Source organism: Rhinopithecus roxellana, chromosome 11 (genome assembly GCF_007565055.1).
Source record: "Rhinopithecus roxellana isolate Shanxi Qingling chromosome 11, ASM756505v1, whole genome shotgun sequence".
In the NCBI taxonomy this organism is placed as follows: Eukaryota; Metazoa; Chordata; class Mammalia; order Primates; family Cercopithecidae; genus Rhinopithecus; species Rhinopithecus roxellana.
In genome coordinates, this window is record NC_044559.1 from 45,073,733 (window position 1) to 45,096,356 (window position 22,624).

Here is a 22,624-nt window from a genome sequence, read left to right on the forward strand (position 1 = left end):
CTGCCAAGCATTTCCTCTGCTGGGCACCTGGGCACAAGCCTCCAGCGCCTTCTCATTAACTCCTCCTGTGAGAGGAACTAGCATCCTATTTGACACACAAGGAGCTGGCGGGGTTGGGAATGGAGCCCAGGATTGCAAGCGTGGCCCTCTACCCTCCGGGCCGGCACCAGCCTCCGGGGCAGCTAACCTTCCCCACCTCAGAAGCTCTCATTCCTCTGGGTTTTCCACAAACCAGCCTTCTTGACCACAAAAAGGTGGCCGTCCTGACTGGCCTCTTACCTTCAGGAAAACAAATGGGGACCTGAGGGTAATGGGGACCTGAGGGTGCTCAACTGCCCCTGACCACCCAGGAGTCACAGGAGCACGGAACAGCAAGCAGGGAGACAGCACACAGTCAGCACATGGCAAGCACACAATAAATACACAGCAAGTACATGGCAAATGCACAGCAGGTACACAGCGAGCACACGGTAATCACATGGCAAGCACACAGTAAATACACAGTAAGCATATGGCAAGCACACGGCAAGTACACAGCGAGCATGCGGCAAACACACAAGCACATTGCCCGGCTCCCTCCAAAGCCACTTCCCCCACAGAGAAAGGAGAAAGCAGCATGGCCTGGCAGTCACTCACAGTCCCTCTGGATCTGCAGCCAGCGGCTATGGCAGACGAAAAGGCACCTGTTCCCAGGCACTTTCCAACAGGGGCTGGTGGGACACGGTGTGGAGAGGCAGCTGTTGCGTGCGTGTCCCTGGGAGCCCAGGGGGCATGGCCTTAGATGCACCAGGGCCTGCAAGTATGGCCCAGAACTGCCCACTCTTGGGTTGGGGGAGCGGTTTGCCTACTTTGTAGAGGAGGTGGTCATCTGCCGGTTTCAGACAAGACTCAGACTGCAGTGACTGGGTTTTGGTCTGACCTGTCCAGACGAGCCAAGCTCCTGGAGTCTCAGGCATCCCTAGGATGGCACTGGGGAGGGGGGTGTCATCCAAGCCAAGTCCATCTGCTGTGACCAGAGCACCCCTGGGACTCATGCATAATCCTTGGATATTACAAATGTCCTGGAAATTACTGGCGTCTCACACCAGCATTCACCAAACTCCTCACACTTCCTAGGCTGGTCATTCTACTATCAAAAAGGAGTGATTTGATTAGTGGGGGCTGGGGGCTGGGAGTGGGGGGCAGGGAGGCATGAACTCCAAAGGAGCACAGAGAACCTTCCTGGGTGATGGGATGGTTCCGCAACCACCTGGTGGTTATGCCTCGATTGTCAAGACTTGTAGAACTGCACGTTAAAGGGTGTTTTACTGTATATAAATTATTTCTACATAGGATTTTGAAAACTTGATCCTACTCAAAAAGCAAATGATAAAATTAAATGACTTGCCCTATGCAGTGAACTGTGAAATCCCTCTGCAGCCCCCAAGAGCTTTGTAACTGAGGGGTGGCTGAGCCAGCACACACCCCCCCCAGGCTTCCTCAAAATCAGCAACACCCAGAAGACACCAGGAGGAAGGGTTCTGTGAAGCACAGGCTCGCAGAGGCTCCCTGAGATGCAGCTCCACTTCAGACAGTTTACTCAGGGGAAATCATTTCCTTACCTCCCGTAGTTTAGTGGCCAGGATATGGGAGCTGAAAGGACATGGGAGTTTGAAAGGCTCCTACCTTGGGTTCCCTCTCCCACATTTAGCTTCAGCACACCCCCTTCAGCCTAACTCCAAACCTAATGTGGCCACCTCTGCCCACCCCAGCTTGCAGAAATCCACTACTGCTTAGCTGAACTCCAGATAAACCCTCGTTGCTCTTCTTCCCTGTAGCCCGGCAGCCCTCCACGACATTCTGCACACAGTAGGGGTGCACCTTTATTACACAGGCAACGTTCAGAGGAAGAAATTCTCCTCAATCGGCCGGGCATGGTGGCTCACACCTACAATCCCAGCACTTTGGTAGGCCGAGGCAGGCAGATCACCTGAGGTCAGGAGTTCAAGACCAGCCTGACCAACATGGTGAAAACCTGTCTCTACTAACAAAATACAAAAATTAGCTGGGAGTGCTGTAATCCCAGCTACTCGAGAGGCTGAGACACGAGAACTGCTTGAACCCGGGAGGCGGAGGTTGCAGTGAACCGAGAACTCACCACTGCACTCCAGCCCGGGCTAGAGTGAGCCTCCGTTTCAAAAAAAAAATTCACCTCAGTGGCACTCACTGGCACTGCATTATTTTCTGGCAAATCAGTGCAAACTGGGGTACCTTATCACACCATGCAACATGTTTAAATCCTGTGTCTAAAATATTGTGTACCTATTTTTATTTGATTTACTAAATTCTAAAGCTTTTCTACATCTCCACAAGGTAGTTTCCCCAGTAATGCATAACTGCTTAATTGGGAAGTGTACAAAACATAATTACACTGCCGAAAACTACAATATTGCTTATGGGAATATCCCCGTTCATGCATTCCACTTTGTTTTGTATTTAATCTCTATTAAGATGTCTGTGTGAAAACAGATAGGCATGCTATTCTTCATAAACAGCATAAATCACAATGTCATTTCTTTGCTAACTCAAGTCCAAAAGCGGCCCCAAAAGAAACTGCCAGGGCCCCAAAGACTATCACTTTCCATATTCAAGCAGATAAGCTCCTCGCATAGAGGTCTCAATACGGAGCCCCAAAACACCTAGCCCTGGGCCAATTAGTCAGGTCATAATTTCTCTCACCATAAATGGCTCTGCATGCAATTCAAACAGCACCCAGATGCTCCCCAGAAAGCAGTCACTCAAACCAAGAAGAGCAATTCCTTTCTGCCCAAGACCCCAGTTACAAACCTTGTATCAAGGGGCAAAAAGAGTCCCTTAAATCCTTCTTTATCTAAGGACATCCATGGATACTCTTTCAAGTTCACCTTTCAACACGGGGGACTCCCGCCAAAGGCTCCAGACTCTTGAAACTGGATTCTCCTGCTTCCCTTCTGGCCTTCAAATTTGCACACACCGCTCATCCCTAGAATAGGGTTATCTGAATACACAACCATTCTCTAGACAGCCTGGTACTGGTGGAGGAGAACCAGTTTGGATCTCGCTCGATCATTAATTAACTGTGAGTCCCGTCCACGCGGCTTGCCAATTCCTCAAGTGGGAAATAATCACACTGCCTCACAACAGGGTTGTTGCTAAAAATAAAATAAGCCAATGTATGACAAAGTACTTCTGCAAACAGAAACAAGCCAGGTTATCAACCTCGCTGAAGCCTACTAATTAATAAATGCCCCGATCAAGATAAAAAGGATTTGCCACAAAACAGGTTCACTCTCAGTTCTAAAACTGGTAGGTATCACTCCCAAATCGGCTTGCATCATGACGAAACAGGCTAGAGGCACAAGTGAGGGCCTCAGGGGCGCTCCTGAAGGTTAAGCATATTTGCCTGCAGAGGGAGGTAAATGCACCTTTTGCTGATCCATGTTCTCGCTCACATGGGCCAGTGTTAAAAACATCGACTCTGCGGCATCCCTCTTTGTGTGTACATAGATTGTAATAGTGTGCTTCACTGAGCGGTTCAGATTTTACTAAAATATAATCTGTACAATCAATTTCTTTTCTAGCAGGTATGCTCTGACACTGCCCAGCCTCAACTCAATACACACTGCTGCCTGGTCAAGAGTGAAATGTCAAGTGCACCTGAGTACAGAACCGGCTCCAGTTTTAACAGACACCCAGGACATTTGTCTGCTGTCCTAGGAATGGCTGGTAATGTTGGAGGGTGGAGAATCCCTTTTCAAAGAATGAGGATGAGTACAGCAGAAACCCATATTCCAAGTTTCAAATAATTTAGTGGGTTATTTCAGTTATATAAAATCTTCCTTCAACCATTTTTCATGCCAAATGTTCAATAACCAGACTTGAGTGTGTGGGTGTGTGTTGGGGGAGTGGTTTGTTTTTGAAGAAAGCCAGTCTGTGTGCTGCTGTTGGCAGGTTTCGGGCTGGCTGCATCAGGCACCCCCTGGAGGAGGTGGCTAAAAATACAGATGTTAGGGCTTCTCCTTTGGGAAGAAGGGGGGGGCCCTCAGGAGACTCCTGGCCAGGGGTGCCTTGGGGACCCGCCCTGCTCCAGAAGCCATCCTCTTGAGCACCCCCAACCCCAGGTACCAGGTCCTCTCTGGGGACTGACTGAGTCACTGGTGAAAACCACCGAGCCCACCCAAGCTTCCTAATATTAAAGGTATCTGCTGTCCTTTGGGGCAAGGCAGGGCAGGGCAGGGGGCAAGAGAGGGATGCTAGCACTTACTTGCTCCCTCCTGATAAAACAGGGCACAAACAGCCACTCCCTGCTAGGAGGAAGAAGGCAGAGTTGATGGGAGGATTTGTCTTTCTCAATGACATTCACACCACCATAACTAGTGGGATCGCCATGAATCCTACTATCACCACCACCACCAGTACCACCGTCCCCAATAAAAATAATGGTAACAAACAGCTAGCATGGGAGCACTTCCCACATGCACTCACATCTTATTCATTGTGCACTCTCCAGGATTTGCAAATGAGGAATATGACATTCTGGCCCCAGACCCCTGGTCCCTGGCCAGCTGAGATGCCCTCGCATTCCAGCATGGGTGGTTTCCCAAGGGCATTTTCAAGGACCATTTTGCTTTTCCAAGTAAGATTTTTTTTTTTAACTTGAGAAAGAGTTTCGCTCTTGTCACCCAGGCTGGAGTGCAATGGGACGATCTCGGCTCACTGCAACCTCCGCCTCCCAGGTTCAAGTGATTCTCCTGCCTCAGCCTCCCGAGTAGCAGGAATTACAGGTGCGCACCACCACACCTGGCTAATTTTTGCATTTCTAGAAGAGACTAAAATATAATCTGCAAAGCCAATTTCTCCAAAACCAATTAGAAGAGATGGGGTTTTGCCATGTTGGCCAGGCTGGTCTTGAACTCCTGATCTCAGGTGATTGGCCCGCCTCGGCCTCTCAAAGTGCTAGGATTATAGGCGTGAGCCACCATGTCTGGCCCCAAGTGAGTTTTTTGTTTCTCTGTTTGTTTGTTTTGGAGACAGCATCATGCTCTGTCACCCAGGCTGGAGTGCAATGGCCCAATCTTGGCTTACTGCAACCTCTGCCTCCAGAGTTCAAGCAATTCTCCTGCCTCAGACTCCCAAATAGCTAGGATTACAGGTGCATGCTGCCACGCCTGGCTAATTTTTTGTATTTTTAGTAGAGACAGGGTTTCACCATGTTGGCCAGGCTGGTCTCAAACTCCTGACCTTAGGTGATCCACCTGCCTCGGCCTCCCAAAGTGCTGGGGTTACAGGCATGAGCCACCCCACCTGGCCCCCAAGTGAGATTTTTAATGGCATGAGTTGAATCCAAAGAAACTGCTGGTCCATGAAATGACCAGCACACCCTGAAGATGACAAACTGTCTGCTAGACAGGCACCTTCCTTACCCTACCCCACCTTGCCATTTCACGCACATGACCTATACTCACACCTGCAGCCTCACAGAAGCACAGCGCAGTTAACACTGGCTGGGCGGAGAAAAGAATATTTGAACATTTCAATTGGAAGAGCTCAGGAGTTCCCGACCAGCTTGGGCAACATGGCAAACCCTATCCCTACAAAAAATACAAAAACTAGCCAGGTGTGGTGCTATATACCTGTAGTCCCATCTACTTGGGAGACTGAGATGGGAAAATTGCTTGAACCCGGGAGGTTGAGGTGGCAGTGAGCTGTGATTGTGCCACTGCACTTCAAGCCTGGGCAACACGGTGAAACCCCCATCTCAAAAAAAAAAAAAAATAAAATTTTAACAAACACATATGATATGTCAGGCTCGTTCTAAGGGCTTTATAAACATTACCTCACTGAATCCTTACAATACACTCTCTCCTTACCCTCATTTTACAGATTCAGAAACTGAAGCCCTTTGAAAGGCTTCCCAGCGTGGGAGAGAAGTCAAGCATTTCTTTCCATCCCCTTCTTTGCCACAATGCCTTGAACAGTCTGTCCCCCTTGTATCTCATTGCCTCTACTAAGCTCTAGGAGGACCAGCCCATCTCTCCTTGGACACAGCCTCAGTGTTTGAAAGGAAGAATGACATTCACGACCTTCCAGTGAGACCTCTCTTGTCAGCAGCCACCAAAGTGAGCACAGCAGTTAGCTCAGCACTTTCAAAGTGCACTGCCGGGGCCCCTTTGGATCTGAGCCAGGCCCCTGACATGCCAAGTAACCACCAGGCTACAAAACTCCCAGCTACAGGCGTGACCAAAAAGGTGGTCCAATGTGCTGCTGCAGCCCCCTTCCCACTAACCACAGCGAACCCAGGCTCCCCCTCCCACCCTGCCTGCTGCTCTAGAAGACAAAGAGAATTAGGGAAGAAAACTCCTTTTCAAGAAGCTTCCTTGCTGAGAAATATTTTAAAGGACTATTCTGAGGGGTCAAGTAACATATGGGATTTGCTTCTAAGCTCTCGGGCCTGGCTGGGAGACAACCAGGGACCCAAAAGCACAACTGGGTTGAGTCCTAACCGCCCCCCTTCATCCTCTGCGGACATGAGATCCTCAACTAAGACACTCCCCAGTTCACCACAGGAGCGTCTTCCTTCGCCCACTATTTGAAGCCGTGTGGCCAATTTAGGATAGAAAAAAATGACCCACTCTTCGAGGCCTTCCTTAAACGCTGAGGAAGACATCACTGAAGACACAATTCCAACTTTAATTGTGAATCTCCTGGCTTTTGTCAGTTGAAGCCTCATTCTTAATCCTGGGCTTAGTTGAGAAATGAGAAGGATGTGTGCAAGTGGAGGAAAAAGAATCCTCAACCCTGAGCGAAAAGCACGCGCCGTGGAGGAGCGAGGAGAATGGACACTGCAGATGCCAGGGCTGGGAAACAGGGTGCCGGGGAAAACTGGCTCGCTGGCCTCAGAGCTGCGGCAGGTCCACCACCGTGCCATGTTTTGCTGGAGGAACCTGGATGCCAGCTCGGTGGATCTTCTGCCCAGCGCAAAGGATCTCTGAAACCTGGAACAGGACAGGGGACACACCACAGACACGACATGGGCTCTGGAAGACCACTCACAAGGCCCGGCTCGCAGGAAATGACCATTCATGGGAACCTGCACGCTGCAGTCATTCTCATGCTTAGACGCCATGTCCACTTGCCAAGCAACAGCCTCTGAGAAAGCAGCTTCCCCCTTCTCAGTGTCCCAATGAGGCAACACAGAGAGGAGAGGGCTGGCTGGGGGATGATCCTGGCCCACCACCCTCTTCCAGGTGGAGTGAAGCAGAATGGAGACCTGTTTAAAAACTGCAGGGAGGACTTAAAATAGGCAGACTCTAATCACTACCCAAGCTGCAGCTGAGCCAGGACACCAGGCCTCACATGACTGATTTGTCAAGAGACTCCTCCCAGCACTTCCTTGAGTCATCCACAAGACAGAGCAGAACCCAAAGGCCGAGATGGAGGCAGAGGGACACCCCACATCCCCACCACCCCCGGCCCCACTGGAGCCCCAGTGAAGACCGAGATTTCCAGAACACACATGCTGCTCACAAGCATGTGTGAGAAGGGTTGTAGAGCAGGAAGGTAATCTTATAAAGAAAAGCCTGTTTTTCAGGAAAACCTCCACCTTATGGGGACCTTACCCTCTTCGGAAAGCCAAGGTCAGCCTGGGAGCTCCCGCATCACCTGCTCCGGGTACTCTTCTGGTGAGTTAATCACCCAAGCTCACCCAAGCAGGGCTGGTCTCTGGATTTGAAGACACACCCAACTTTGTGCCATTCCGTTTCAGTTCTCTGATAGCCTCTTAGAAAAGAAGGCTGTTCCCTTTGTTCAGGAGTATTAATTCAAATTCCTTTCTAAGGCTCACACCACACAAATGCAGGGGAGCGACCTAAAGAAAGTTCACCCGGCAAAATCTAGTTTCTCCCCGGTTTTCACAGGAATGGTGCAAACAGACACTCCCAGCTAGAAGAAATCCTAAGCATCTTCCCTGTCTCTTGACCCCCAACTCCCCAAGGTGGAACCCACAAACCAGATCCTATTTAAGGTGTGCACATGGCTCCAGCTGAAAGCCAGAGGCAACCAGAGTTGGGGAGGAGTGCATCCCACGGACCCAAGCCCTCCTTCGAGGCAGGTGGGGGGTGGAGGGCGGCTGCGATCATGCTATCCCAGACCACAAACGTGTTACCTATTGATAGTCTTACCTATTGATAAAATGTTACCTGGCCACTAAATCCAACTTTACCACATGAAGCCCTAAGCACTGTGAAAGCCACACACAGAATCCCAGAAGAGTGTGCCCTTGTGCTCTTGGAGTGTGTGTGGGGGGGGGGGTGATGTTGCATCAGAGACACACAGAAGAGGGCAAGGGAGAAACTAAGCTTGGGAGGAAAGAAGGGGTCTCTTGGTTAGCGTGGCAAAGCCATCCCCAGACATTTCCTGTGTCCCAGTCAAAGGCCACAAGAAGCCTCGGGCAGCCACAGAGAAGCCAGAGGCAGGTGAAGTTGGTAGTAACTAGCTAGACTTAATTACCTAAGCTCCCTGGCCCTGATTCTTCATTGGTAAAACAGTGACTAACTACCACCTCTGCCTCTGCGAGGACAGCCCTGTGCTTTGGCTCTGGAGAGCCGATCTCAAGGCAGGTGTCTGGCCTTTGCCTGGACACAGTGAGTCTGTGATCCAGAGAGTCTGACCCATGTATTCAATGGGGCCTGCCTCAGGCATCCTCCGAACAGGAGCCACGCTGTTCTGAATATTCTCTCCAAAAGTGTAGTATGAATGTAAAACGTCCTAGAGCAGGAAATGATCTAGAAACCCCTCCGTGGCATTGGATGTGACTTCCTAACAAAATGATCACTCATCAAACAGGTCTGGGCCTGAGAGAAAGATACCTTTTATCTGAGAAGCTCATTTGATTCCTGGGGAAAACAGGACGGCTCCTCCCCTGAACTTTTAATTTCAGGGTAGGCAAGGAAAGAGGCTCACCCCACGCAGGAAGGAGTTCCTCCTCCCACCACGGAGTCATGCCCAACCCACTCAGGCAAGTCCCCCAAGTGACTCCTCAGACATCACCCCACCTGGTGAAAAGGAAACGCAACAACACACAATGGCCCAGCGAACTAGTGCCAGACACTAAGTAAGTGCTCAGGAAATGGTTGTTCTCTAGTTACTTGAACAACAGGTTGCGCACTTGAATGGCTGCATAAATTTCTGGAGCACCAAATTAAGTCTGCAAAACATACAGGCGAACGCAGAAATTCCTCCATGGAGAAGATGGGTGCAAGACGGAACGGGCCAGACCGCACCGTCCTACCACTCAGCGCTCGGACAGCCTCTAGTCAGAAGCCTCGCCAGGCTTCAGGTGTCGAGAGCCGCCGGGGTGAACAGCAGAGAACGCAGCAGAGGAGCGCAAATGTCACTCGTCCTTGACGTGGAATTCTGCTGGAGGTCTCAGTGGCCCTCGCTGTTTCCCACAGCAACTGCCACTGCGCTATTTGTACTACAAGGAAAACACCCAGATTCGAAGCTTATTCAAGAACCATGGCCACCCCCAAACACTGCCCAGGAGACGAGATCCCAAGCCGGTCTGGTGGAAATGATGCTGCTGTTTACCGTTTGCTTGCAACTCAGCTACCATCGCGCAGTCAATCAACGAACCTCACCACGACCCCAGGTCTGGAGCGCCCGGAGTCCGCGACCGCTGCGGGGTGGAGGCGGCTCTGCCCTGCTGCAACCAGGTCCCTGCCCCTGTTCTGAGCCTGGAGTGCGGGCTGGGGGCCCAACCTGGTGTCCCGCCTGGTCTCGAGGCTCCTCCCTTGCCAGTGCCTCGCGGACCGGAGTGGCGCCGGCGACCCTGCTGGCTTGAAGCGGCGTCTAGCTGGACCCCCGCCGCCCGGGGTCCAAGCGGGCCAGCTCAGCACAAAGGCCAGCGGGAGGAAGGAGGAAGTGGGCACGGGGGGCAGGGCCCATTCTCACACCTCTCAACGACTTCCCCGCGGCGGGAAGCGGCTCCATTTACAAGTGAAAAGGCGAGGCGCGAGGTGGGGGGCCCGGGGGTGTCAGGTATCGCGACCCGCGGAGGGGCCGGGGCGGGGCCGCCAGGTGCCCTGCGGGGGGAAGAGGGCACAGCTGGGGCGGGGCCGCGCCGCCAGGTGTTCGGGCCCGCGGGGGCGGAGCCTCCAGGTCCACCCGCCGGGAGGAGAGGGGCGGGTGGACCCCAGGCATGGAGGGGGCTTCACCTGGGGCTCGGGAGCCAGGAACCCCGGGATCCCGGAAGCCCGGACGCCACGAGGCCCGTCCTTGCAGCAAGGTGGGGCACCCCGCGGTCCGGGAAATGCAGGAGACCCCGCCCTCTCCAGGTAGAAGGCGGCCAGGTGTGGCGGGCTGGCCCTCCTCGCAGCAGAAGGTCGTGCAGGACACCGGAAGTCGTCCTGGAGTCAGTCTGAGCCGATCGCAGGGGTTTCCCGGCGCCCCAGGCCCCCCACACCGCAAGTCACAGGAACAAGGAGGAAAACAGCCTCTTTATGACTTGGGGGAGGCAATTCAATATTTCTTCCTGGCATAAAATAGGAATTGCTCTATTTACCCAACCTGCAAGAGCGTCGTGAAGATTAATGACTGTGAAATGTTTTTAAGATCAAAAACATTCCAGATTTTACTTGTAGGCACTTATATGTGCATACTGGTATCTGTATAGCAAAATATACTCTTTATTGATTGCCCTCCTAGTGTGACTTCTATTCCGTAATCTGAAAGCCTTGACATACAAGAATCAGGTCTGTCTCTGCATGCTCCTTCCTGAAACACTAGGGAACAGGGAATATGGGTAGGAAATGTCGGGTCAGCTGGGTATCTACCCTGAGCCTCTAGCTCTATCCAGTCCGCAGGGCAGATAGAGCAATCCAGAGTGCCGACCACAGCTGAACGTCTGGAGAAAGGGAAAAAACTTTTAAGATTATTGGTCACTCCCACTGGGAAGAAAATACAGTATCCTCCCCAGCTCATTAGGAGGTGCTTTCAAAGCCTGAGTCTTCATCAGGGTCTCTGGTGTTTGCGGCGCCTTGGCCGTCACTGGGAGCCAATGGTCAGCCAAGTTCTGCCTGTGCCAGAAGCCCACGCAGCCCATCTGGCCCGGCAGCTCCAACAGCAAGGCCTCCCTGTTCCGAGCAGAGTAAGGCCACATGACCACACGGAGGACAATGTTGGGCTCCCCAGGGGCGTCTCCACTCCAGGCTGAACATTCTCAGTTCCCTCAACCGTTCCTGAGACATGGCTTTAAGAGCTCTCTCGGGCCGTGCCCGCTGCTGGCTCTGGCTGTACTCCAGGTGGGCAGGCCTGGGAGCTGGCTGCAGCAACACCAAGTGGGGTGTCCAGGATCCAGATGCATTTGCAAGAACCGCCCCCACCACTTCCCTTGGCCTCCCTGGACCTGAACAAGCAGCGGGTAAGCCGACTTTGTTTGCACTTCTAGACTGCACTAAAGACCATCCATCAGCAAAATAATAAACTCACAGCTAGAGTTCATTTACAAGGAAAGGTGCACAAACTCCTGGCCTTTCACCCCCTCCAGCAGAGAAACCTCGAATGCTCTGTTTTCCCCTCCAAACTCTTCATCTCTCATTTCCCCTCTCCACCCTCCCCCTGCCACACACATAGCTGGGGCAGGTACAATACTATCATTTCCAGGTTAGACTCTGGCCACTTGCACCTACAAAATAATTCTTTGCTAGCCTAATTTTATAGGTAAGATTTTTAAATTCCATCTTGGAAAAAGAAAAGCCCCATTAGGCCAGAGGAGTTGATCTCCCTCCATGGTCTAGCTCTTCGGTTCCTTCCAGAGAAACTTCCTCAGATTCTGTGACTCCATAATGAAGGTTTTGTTTGTCCTGGGCCTGGACAGATTGCTGGAGGCCAGATTTCAGGCATGGCTGGAGCACAGCCACGATAAGCTCGACTTTACAAGCCCTGAGTTCACTTGTGCTGCAGGAAGACCTACACATACTGTCTCTGTGACACATCCTTTAACGTGGCCCTTCCAGGCTTCTGCCACAACGTGGGCTGGAATGAGACACAGAAATATTGCCACTATTTCCAGACAATCTTTAAGGCAGCTGACAGTTTCTTTTAGTCATAATTAAGAATTTGTTTTAGTGCAAGAAGCACATTTCTGCTGATCAGAGGAGAGCTTTGGAGGAAGCACAAATCAGCAATACAATGGAAGGTATATATTTTTTGTATTTTATAAGTGAGAAGGATTTTTAGAACCCCATGGATGAAAAGTCCAGCCCTCCCTCTCCCCCTCACCCCCGCCTCCAGGGCTTTTCTGGACTCACAGAAGGCAACAAAACCAAAGGCAAGGCTGGTCACCACCAAGATCAGGGGCAGACAACAGCAGCTACTCAGGGTTCCCATCCTTTAAACCCCAACCGATCTTTGGGAGAAACGAAGCCTCTATTACTACCTAGGACAAAAGTCACAACTCTCTATAGAACCAAAATCATCACTTGTCCCATTCATAAGATCCCAACGATTTCATCACAATTTTTGTGAATATTAAGCCAACTCTAGGCAACCATCTGTTAAATTTAGTTAGGTAAACAGCTAAAGCAGGGCACTTCTGAAACATTCACTGAGGGACTAGGAACATACACATGCAAACTGCCACTGGTTCTCACCGAGTGTAGTTTCTAAAAAACTGAATAGGCTTCAGACACCAACAATGGTTAATGATCTGCATATTATCTACATATTCCACTTAAGGTGAGGGTTAAAAAGTGAGGGGCCAGGAATGCACCTCCCTTAAGCTATAGAGCTGGTTCCACTTTGGGACCTCGGCTCCCACGTGGAAGGAGAAGCGCTTTGTGAATGGGGGAGGAGCTTTTTCCGAAACGGCAGCAGCTACACAAAACATGAACATCCAGCAAAAACTTATTTTAGCTGCGTTCTCCCTAATGCTACCAACAGATTAAAGACTACTTTAAAGTCAGGAGAGGAGTAAAAATAAACACAACTTCTTCCTGTGAGTTAAGATGCCTCCTTTCTGAAGTTGAATATCATTTCCTAAAATCACATTTCGAGGGGGTAGAAAAGGTCTGTTTACACTTTCCTTGAGGAACTCTACTATCTGCTGTTAAAATCGTTCCTCAGAAAAGCAGATTACTGAGAAGAGAAAGCACACGACGTTCCTCAGCAGTCCAGAAAAGACCCCCTTCTAAGAAAAACTCTGGAAAGGGGGCAGACCAAATCTCCATGCCCGGCAAAGACAGATGAATGTGCCCTGGTTCCCATCCTGTCCGCAGCTCCTGAAGTTTCTGTGTTCTCCAGCAGTTACAAGAATGAAGGCGAAACTGGCCCTTGGCTCCCATGGTCAACATTCCACACAAACAATGGCCTGGCTCTCTCCCTATTGTACATTCTGTATTCATTTGTGAGTCCCCCCCCTTTTTTTTACACAATGTGCAAAGCTCTTCCTTTCACAGGCGAAGTTCTGAATGCCCAAATGCAGCCATGATGTAGGCTTTAAACATTAATAATGATAGCTAAAAGCAAACTCCATATTATGCCCAAACATTAATTTACGAGTATCATTAGAGTCACACTGATGGCTTTTGGATACTCTCCATTAAATCATGATCAAAAGAGCCACTGAACACCTTTAAAATGGTTCTGAAGTTTTTAGCAATTATTAAATATAATTTTCCAAACCCCGAGATAGGATTTAAAAAGAAAAACCTTTTCATAAGTCTTTGATACATATTCCATCAAACACAGACTTGAATGAAAATTAACTTCAAAAGATGAGGTGGGGAGGAGAAGCCTTGCAGTTTCCCTTCTTTCCAGGAGTGCTGTAACTTTAACTCACAGCAGTGTAAATTAGGACATGCTTACCAACTGTAAGGGAGAAAACTGATATTTGCCCGGGTGGCGCAGTCTCTAAGAGCGTATGCATTCCAGCATTTCACGTGCCCACTAAAAGTTTTCAGCAGGGAAAGTTCACACAGGCATTCCTCACCTAGCAATTCACAGAAAGATTATTGGGGGAAAAGACACCCCGAGATTTCACCCCATGGGTCACTTCCATTAAGTACAAATACTTCTTTTTCCAGGGACAAACTGCCCTCCCATTTTTTAGTTACTACAAAAATGTGTTCCACCCTGTGTAACAGACCTACCATCCCAAAGTGGAAATATTACCTGAGCTGTGCCCTGCCCGACTGATAAACGTCCCTTCCCAACCATGAGCTGTATGAATATGTATTTGTGGCCTGATTCAGGGCCACAGGACACTAGGGCTGCTGCTTTTCCCTGATAGATTAACAGAGGGACCCAGGCTGCACGCACATACATTATGACGACAGCCCCTCTCTATGGAAATGACAGTGGTAAAAAATGACAACTGGGGCCGCCATTCTACCATTGCTGTAAACTCCTTAAATTTTTTCCATTGAGGGAAAGCGTTAAGTGCAAAGGGTATAACTTTGCTTTCAAAAATGATTCATGATGTTAGTGAACTGTTGGCAAATGGCATTCTGGTGCTAGATCTCAGCAGGGCTGCTCCCTCAGAGGTGTCCTTTTTGGTTTTTTTCAATCCGTGAATCTCAAGGATTTCAAATAGTGTGAGCTGTTTGTATTTTAACAGCAATGGTAGCAATAAAAATATCATTTTAAAATCCAGTGCACTGCTTGTTCAGTACATACTACATACAGCCTTCATTTCTTTACCTTGTAGTTAGCTACTCAGAAACTAAAAAGTTAACGGGTTGATTTTCTGGTTTTGTCGTTTGTTGTTGCTGTTTGTTGTTTCATGTAATCTCTCTTTGAAACACTTTCCAGACTTAAAGAGTAAAATATCCAGAATTTTAAAAGTTAAGAGGGAAGTTATTGATTATTCTCTGAAAGGGTAACTGACAAACTAGTTAATAATTATACAGATAGCAAGTTTTACTGTTTCATCTTGTGTACACGACCAGATTAACAATGGCAGGGAAAGCACACACAACTTGGCAGGGACAGGAACAGGTGTGCCCCGAGTCTCAAAAGACCAAAATATCTCACCAAGTATGTCACTGGTGTGTTTTTACAATGGCACTAGTGTTTGTTTTTAAGTAGCCAAACGTTCTTACTTTCTGAACTTTAGAGAGACATACTTTACGAATATCTCTGTCTTCACTGAATTGATGATTCAGTTCCACACATAAATTGCAACTCATGCAAGGAAATGATTTTTAGGGACAATGAGGCTTTTTAAAATCGGTTAAGAAAAGGTAATTCACCCTGCTCCTCCCCGCAGGAGAACACCCATTCAAGGGTCAGTTTCAAAGCTCCCAGGAGAAACCGTAAATAACTCACAGGGTTCTGCATTCAACCTGCAGACTCTTATTAAGGTACAATTAGAGAGAGGGGGTTGTCAAGTTGGGGTTAAAAAAAAAAGAGTGGTGGGACTGGCACCCTAACTTATCTTTCTAAATAGGAAAAAGAATTAAACCCAAACCACCTAGTCAGGTTCAAAACAAGCTCCAAACCCAAGATCTTTTCATTCCCTCTAATAACTGCTTTCCAAAGGGATGTGACTGGGGTCCCCTACCCCTGGGGCACAAAAAACCAATCAGCGCCATAAATTCCCTTTGCCTTCAACCTTCTCTCCTTTTTACCGGGGGGCAGGGTGGGGGGAGGGGGTGACCCAACATCAACACTTACACTCTACAGAAATATGCTGGCTTATTTCCTTTGTTTGCTCATGTTATACTTGATCAAGTGTGAACGATTAAACTGGTTTCATTAAAGGCAAGTGCATTCACGGCTAACATCCAACTTCAATGGCAACTGTAAGCATATTTTGCAAGAAAGAGGGCCTGCTTTTTTGCTTGAAATCTACCATCTCATTAACTTTTCTTTTGGGGGCAATAAAAAGAGCACCAGGGGTTTTTCAGGAGAACGTCAGAGCAGTTCAGAGATCTGATACCAGACAAAAGAATATTTACTGTTTCAACTCTATGATACTGTCTCTGCTAAAGAAAAAAAATTCTGTTTCAATATTAAAGCAGCTATGACTGAAAATGTTTAATTAGCATCTTGACTATTACTTTATAATTGCTGTAAGAAGTATCCTTTGAAATCAAGTGATTATAAAAACAAGATCCTTTAAAGTCTCATTACTTCAAAATAGAAAAGATTTATATTAAAAAACAGGGGGGAGGTTAAAAACCTCAGAATTCTCAAAGTACACGAAAACTACCCACTTCTACTCGGAAAACCCTCGAGGCAAAACAGCAATCTTAGGTACTGAACACGAGGTAATTTTTAAACTGTCTTCGAACCCAAACACCTAGCAGAGAAAGCTATCTTTTCTGAAAGAGTGGTATGAGTCGATATATTTTGCCCAAGTTAGAAAGGCAGAAAGAATCACTTTGTAAACTTCCCCAAAATATAACGTCCCCTCAAAATTATCCATGTCAGATAAAAATATACCAGTCTCTAGAATATCCAACAGAATTGCAAATAAGGCGTTTAGCATTTTAAATTCCCAATGCATATTTATAGAATAGAATTCTCTTGTCTATCCTTCCAGCCACTCGCATCAGACTCTCTAAGAACTTAACCCGATCTCCAATCTTTAAAGAAAAAAGGGGGTAAATACACAGAAGGATTGTTTACCCCGGACAGGGCAAGGAAGCCCGGTGTGACGACGTAGGCCATTGCCAGCAGCCTCCACCACGAGCACGCAGAGCGGGGATTTCTACGAAAAATTCCTCCTCTTCCCTATAAAATCCTAAACGTGGGGTCCTCTGCAGCCAACTGCCGCTTGGGCCGCCTCCGGAAAAAGTACCGGGCGGGGGGAGGGGGGACAACCACAAACACTCGCGCGCACACGCTCACTCCGTGTCCGCGACCGTCGTCGCCGGCGGAAAGCGAGCCACGGGAGGGAGTGTGTGCGCGCGTGTGTGTCTCGGCGCGGCCCGCGGTGACCGAGCCGAGCTCTTGGGCCCGCGGCCTCCGAGCCCCAGGGCGCGGCGTGGGCTGCAGGCGACCCGCCACGCCGCTGGGCCTCCCGCCGGAGAAAGGCCCAGGCACGCCCCGGCTCCCGCGCGCCTCTGTCCAACTCGCCCGGGGCGCTGGGGGCAGCGCGAGGGAGAGAAAGAAAGGCGCTTCCCCTCGGCCGCGCGGGGCCGTCCGGCGCCGCGGAGGGCTGGGAGGAGGAGGGACCGCGGCGGCCCGGCTGTCCCCGCGCCGCACCGGGTCCCCGCCGCCCGGGGCGCGCCCTAGCCAGCCCCTCCTGCTAAACTTTTTCTTTTTGATTCGCCCCACCCGAAAAGTGCGGCCCGGGCGGGGAAGGTGGGGGAGGCGGGCGGGCCGGGCTCCCGGCGGCGGCGGGCGAGGAGGAAGTGGTGCCCGCGGGAGCGCGGCCGGGCAGAGGAAATGCCCGGCCCGCCCGGCCCCCGCCCGCGCCCGTCGCCCGGCCCGCCCAGGCCCCCCGCCCCTCCGCGACTTTGGCGGGCCGAGCCTCGCGCGGCAGTGGCGGCGGCGGCAGCGGCAGCAGATGTGGCCCGGCTGCCCGGAGGAGCCAACAATGCGGGGCCGGCAAAACAAAAGGGTTCCACTTCGCCTCCTTTCCCGTCTTTCACTTGCGCTCCCGGGGCGCCGCGCGGGATCCCCCGCCGGCAGGGGCAGCGCCCCTGGGGACCGCGAGCCGCTCGCGCCCCGACTTCCCCATGGAACCCCTCTTCTCCGCGCCGCCCCCCCCCCCCCCGGCCTCGTAGGCGCAAGGCCCGCCGCACCCCGGCGCGCTCGGACTCCTGTTCCCCGGAGATCCGGCCGTATTGTCCCCGCGGCGCGTCGCGCGCTCGGCCTGGGTCGCCGGCGGCCCCCGAGCGCGCACCCACCGGGCTCAGGGAGCAGGAGCCGGGGGCGACCAGGGAACCGTCGCCGAGACGCCGCCGCCGCCGCTGCCCTCCGGACGCCGCCGCGCTCGGGGTTTCTTTCTTTTTTTTTTTTTTTCCAACCCTGATGGGAAGGAAGGTGACCGCCTACTTCGCATTCATCAACTCTCATCACAACAACAAAAATCCTGGCGCAAACGGCGGCCAGCGGGCGCAATCGGTGGCGGGGGCGGGCAGGGACCCCCGAGCCAGCGTCCACCCCCGGGCGCTGATGGGGGACGCGGGGCCGGGGGCACGGACCAAAGATGTCCTCGGATGCCGGCTCCGTGTCCTTCGCCCTCTTCCTCCTCCTCCTCCTCCCTGAGTGGCGCAGTGAGGCGCGGGCGCGGCGCCCCCAGCCCGCGGCCGCAGGTGAGGCGGGGGCGGCGGCGGCCCCAGCCCTCCCCAGGGGCCCCCCTTACCTCGTCCCGGACGGTCGGCGTCCACGGCGAAAGGCGCCCACCCTGGAGGCGGCGGCGGCGGCGGCTCCCGCCCCTCCCACCCCACCCGGCGGCGGTGGCGGTGGCGGCGGCTGTGCGGCCCCCCCTCAGCGCGGCATGGCTCCCGGTTCGGTCCCTCGCTCCTCGGGCCGCCGCCGGCTCCTCCGGGCCGCTCCCGAGCCACCTTAAAATGACACACGCACACAGGGACACACACACAAAAACTTAATCTCTCCAGCTCCCCGCCCCTCCCCCTCCCGCCCTCCCCACCCTCCCCACCCTCCCTCCGTTCCCCTCCTCTCCCACCCTACCCCTCCCTTCCCTTCCACCTCCTCCCCTCGCCGCCGAGCCTCTTCCTACTTCCCCACCCACCCCACCCCCTTCCTCCGCCCACCCGGTTCCCAATTCCCCCCGCGTCCCGGCCCTGCGCCCTCCCGCCCGCCGAGAGGGGGCTGCGCTGGGGGTCCCTGGCCCGCGCCCGCCCCGCGCTGCGCTCACCCCCGAGAGGATGCTAATTCCAACTTGGATCGGGGGAGGGAACGTCCTGGATGCCGAGCGCCTCCCGGCTATTTGCTCTTCTTTATTTGTTTTCTCCTCCGGGGAAGGAGGAGGAAAACGGAGAGAAAAGGAAAGGAAAGAAGCGGCGCTGGCCGCAGCTCCCGGTGCCCGCCGGCTGCGCAGGAGCGAGGCGGGAGGCGAGGTGAGGGTCGCCGCTCGCTCACTCCTCGCTCCTTTTTTTGGGGGGGGGGCAAAGGCGGGGTCTCTCTTTGCAAACCAATGACACAACCCCACATGGGCCGGCCTCGCCCCCTCCAGATACTCCTCACTACAAATCGGCTCTCTCGGGGGATTAGTGGCTCCGCGAAAGTGCACACAGGCGCGGCGGGCGGGAGGGCCAGGGGCCGGGCGCGGCGGGCACTCCCTGGCCCGGCCCCGCCCGGGAGGCCCTGGGGAAGCGCGGGGGCCTCGGTAGCAGGGGCCACGGTCCTGTCGCGGTGGCTCGGGGGCCGCTGCTCCCCTCGTCCTTCATCCTCCTCCGCCCCTTCCACGTGGGGTACCGGGCTGCCGGCCACGTGGGGGAACGCGAGCCCCGGGTGGCCCCGGCCCTGTGGGGCCCCGCCCAGCCAGCGGCGCCGACCAGCCACCTTCCCGGCCCCTGGGCTCCAACTTCCTCCTGGGCCCCCGCACCGGCCGCTTCTGCCTTCTCAGGCCCGCGGGGTCAGGCGCGGCCCGGCCGCAGGGGGCACTTGCGCTCCCCAAATCCAGATCCGGGAGACCGTGCCGGAGAGGCGGCGACCGCTGTGGGAGCGCAGGAAAGGGGCCCTCTGTGCTGCAAGTTGCAGCAGTGCTGTGCCCTAAAAGAAGCAGAACATTCTTACACATTAAAAAAAAAAGAAAAAAAAGAAAGAAAAGGTTCCCTCTTGCTGCCTGTATCTCGCCGGGGCATTTGAGAAGCCCTGTGTTGGGTCGGAACCCCGGGCCTCGAGGAGGGAGGCGCGCTGCAGCGTGGGGGCCCGCGGCTCGGGGTCCTGGGCTTGCGCGGCGGCCCGGAGCTCACGCCGTCCTGACGTCTCGAGGTTGGAGTCTGCACACGGAGCCTGGGGATCCAGGCCCAGCGGCCGCTCGCGGCCCAACGAGCACCTGGGCTAAATTCCCTGCCTGTGACCCGAGACGTCCGAGCGCCGTCTCCGGAAGGGAGCTGGTGGCCGCGGAGTGTGGGGTCTTCTCCCTGTGCCCCAGGGCCCCCCAAACTCTCTTCTCACTACCCTCAGTTCGGCGTGCATCCTCCCAGAATCCCTGGGTGGGCTGAACTGAGCCCTTAGGATCGATTTGTTTAAAAACCCTATTGAGATATTAGAAACTGGATTGAGATGTAGAGCAGGAAAGGAGTGGGAGGGGTCTAGGGTCCGGCCTTTGGAGGCCGCAGGGACCGCCATTCCGCGAACCCAGCCGCGCGGTGTGGCCTCCTCCATCCCTGAGTGCCCCGCGCCCTGCAGAGCCGAGCAAACTTAGAGCCAGGGCCAGGGGGCCGGAGGAGAGGCCACTGAGCCGCGCGACCCTTTTCTGCATCCCAAAGAGCGTTGCTCCAGGCCTCCCAGTCTTTATTAAACATTTCTTAAATCCTGCCCCAGCCCGCCGCGGGGCTTGTTTGCCAAAGTGCACCAGGTGCGGCCTGAGCGACCTGCAGTGGAGGGGCCGGGACTATCGATGATAGCTCAATCACTCAACAAGATTTTAAAACGTGATTGAAGACCGCCTACCTGTGAGGGCAGCGCAGACCAGGCCTTTCTTGCCCGCAGGTCCACGTAATGCGGTCGCTAAGAATCCCGCCGCACGGTTTTCGCGTGGCCCTCACAGGGCCTGGCCAGGCCAACTGAGGGGCGCGCCGGGCTGCGCTTCCATCGAGGAATCTTCGCACATGCACTCACGGTTGTCTTTTCTTCTGGCAACCCTGGATCTCCACAAACTGATCTTCAGGGCGCTTCTCTCTTCAGCAGTTTTGCCTCAAGGGCATGGTGCCTCAACTAGATTTTGGCTATAAACAAACCGCGGCCACCGCCGGGCTACCAGGTTACCAGTACCTGTTCTTCGGAGTTTCTTAGGCATAAACTACAAGAACTACAAATAAAGATTTTCTGCTTCCTTATTTCACAGAAGTCTTTGGTTCTGAGTGGCCTTCTCAGGAAGAAACCACAAAAAGCCTGATTTTCCGTATCATTCCTTCACGTTCACGCGTTCTATAAATTTGAATTCAGACTTAGAAAGTATTATTAATATGTTCTTGGCCAGGCGCAGTGGCTTAAACCTGTAATCCCAGCACTTTGGGCGGCCGAGGCGGGCCGATCACGAGGTCAGATCGAGACCATCCTGGCTAACACGGTGAAACCCCGTCTCTAATAAAAAAAAAAAATACAAAAATTAGCTGGGCCTGGTGGCGCGCGCCTGTAATCCCAGCTACTTGGGAGGCTGGGGCAGCAGAATCGCTTGAACCAGGGAGGCGGAGGTTGCAGTGAGCCGAGATTGCACCACTGCATTCCAGTCTGGGCGACAGAGTGAAACTCCGTCTCAAAAAAAGAGAAAGTATCATTATTATTATAATTACACTGCATTAAGTATTATTGTTGTTTTTTGTTATTATTATTGAGATGGATTCTCAGTCTGTCACCAGGCTGGAGTGCAGTGGCACGATCTCGGCTCACTGCAAGCTTCGCTTCCTGGGTTCAGCCATTTTCCTGCCTCAGCCTCCTGAGTAGCTGGGACTACAGGTGCCCACCACCATGCCCGGCTAATTTTTTTTTTTTTTTTTTTTTTTTGTATTTTTTGTAGAGATGGGGTTTCACCATGTTAGCCAGGATGGTCTGGATCTCCTGACCTCGTGATCCGCCCACCTTGGCCTCCCAAAGTGCTGGGATTACTGGTGTGAGCCACCACGCCCAGAAGAGAAAGTATTATTAATGTATTATTTGTTTTGAAAACACTAAAAGCAAGGCATCCTGAGAGCTGAAAATTGTTTCTCATTTCAATTTACCTGCATTTTAAAATATGATGCTCATTTGCCTCCAACATGTGAATTATTTCATACTTTTTTTTTAAGATGTTACAAACAAAAAACCCAATTCAGAAATGGCCAAAGACTCAATAGACATTTCTCCAAGGAAGATAGACAAATGGCCAACGGCCAGTAGGCACATGAAAAGATGGTTTGCCTTACTGGTCATTAGAGAAATGCAAATCAAAACCACATGTTACTACTTCATGTTCACCGGGATGGCTTTTATCAACAAAAGAGAGAGAGGAAAAAAAAAAAACATGTATTGAGGAGGATGTGGAGAAATGGGAACCCTTGGCCGGGCGCAGTGGCTCACGCCTGTAATCCCAACACTTTGGGAGGCCAAGGTGGGCAGATTACCTGAGGTGAGGAGTTTGAGACCAGCCTGGTCAACATGGTGAAACTAAAAATACTAAAAAAACAAAAAATTATCCAGGCATGGTGCGCATGCCTGTGGATCCAGCTACTGGGGAGGCTGAGGCAGAAGAATCGCTTGAACCCGGGAGGTGGAGGTTGCATTGAGCCAAGATTGGGCCATTGCACTCCAGCCTGGGCAACAAGAGTGAAACTCCATCTCAAAAAAAAAAAAAAAAAGTAATGAAAAAAAAAGAGAGATCCACAGCCCCAGTGTGGTGCATTGAGTTTCTAAGGCACTTGTTTTCTTCCGTCTGGCAGCCTTTAAACAGGATGGCGTAATTCCTTCCCTACTTTATACCTCCTCAGGA

General features: G+C 52.3%; 1 protein-coding gene across 5 annotated transcripts in view; it reads right to left on the reverse strand.

Moving 5' to 3' along the window:
• The window catches only part of CTBP2 (C-terminal binding protein 2), a 239,158-nt gene extending 220,076 nt beyond the window's left edge, over positions 1-19,082 (reverse strand). Inside the window, exons 1-2 of one of the 5 annotated variants that reach the window (XM_030940084.1) lie at positions 18,848-19,046; positions 18,332-18,533 (exon numbers count right to left, since the gene is read on the reverse strand). The gene's annotated coding sequence lies outside the window, so the exon portion shown is untranslated. Of the gene's footprint in view, positions 1-16,647; positions 16,780-17,873; positions 17,913-18,331; positions 18,534-18,847 lie in introns of those variants that run through there. The other 4 variants (XM_030940086.1, XM_030940090.1, XM_030940088.1 and 1 more) reach the window with 4 other exon arrangements.
• Positions 19,083-22,624: the final 3,542 nt, after the last annotated feature.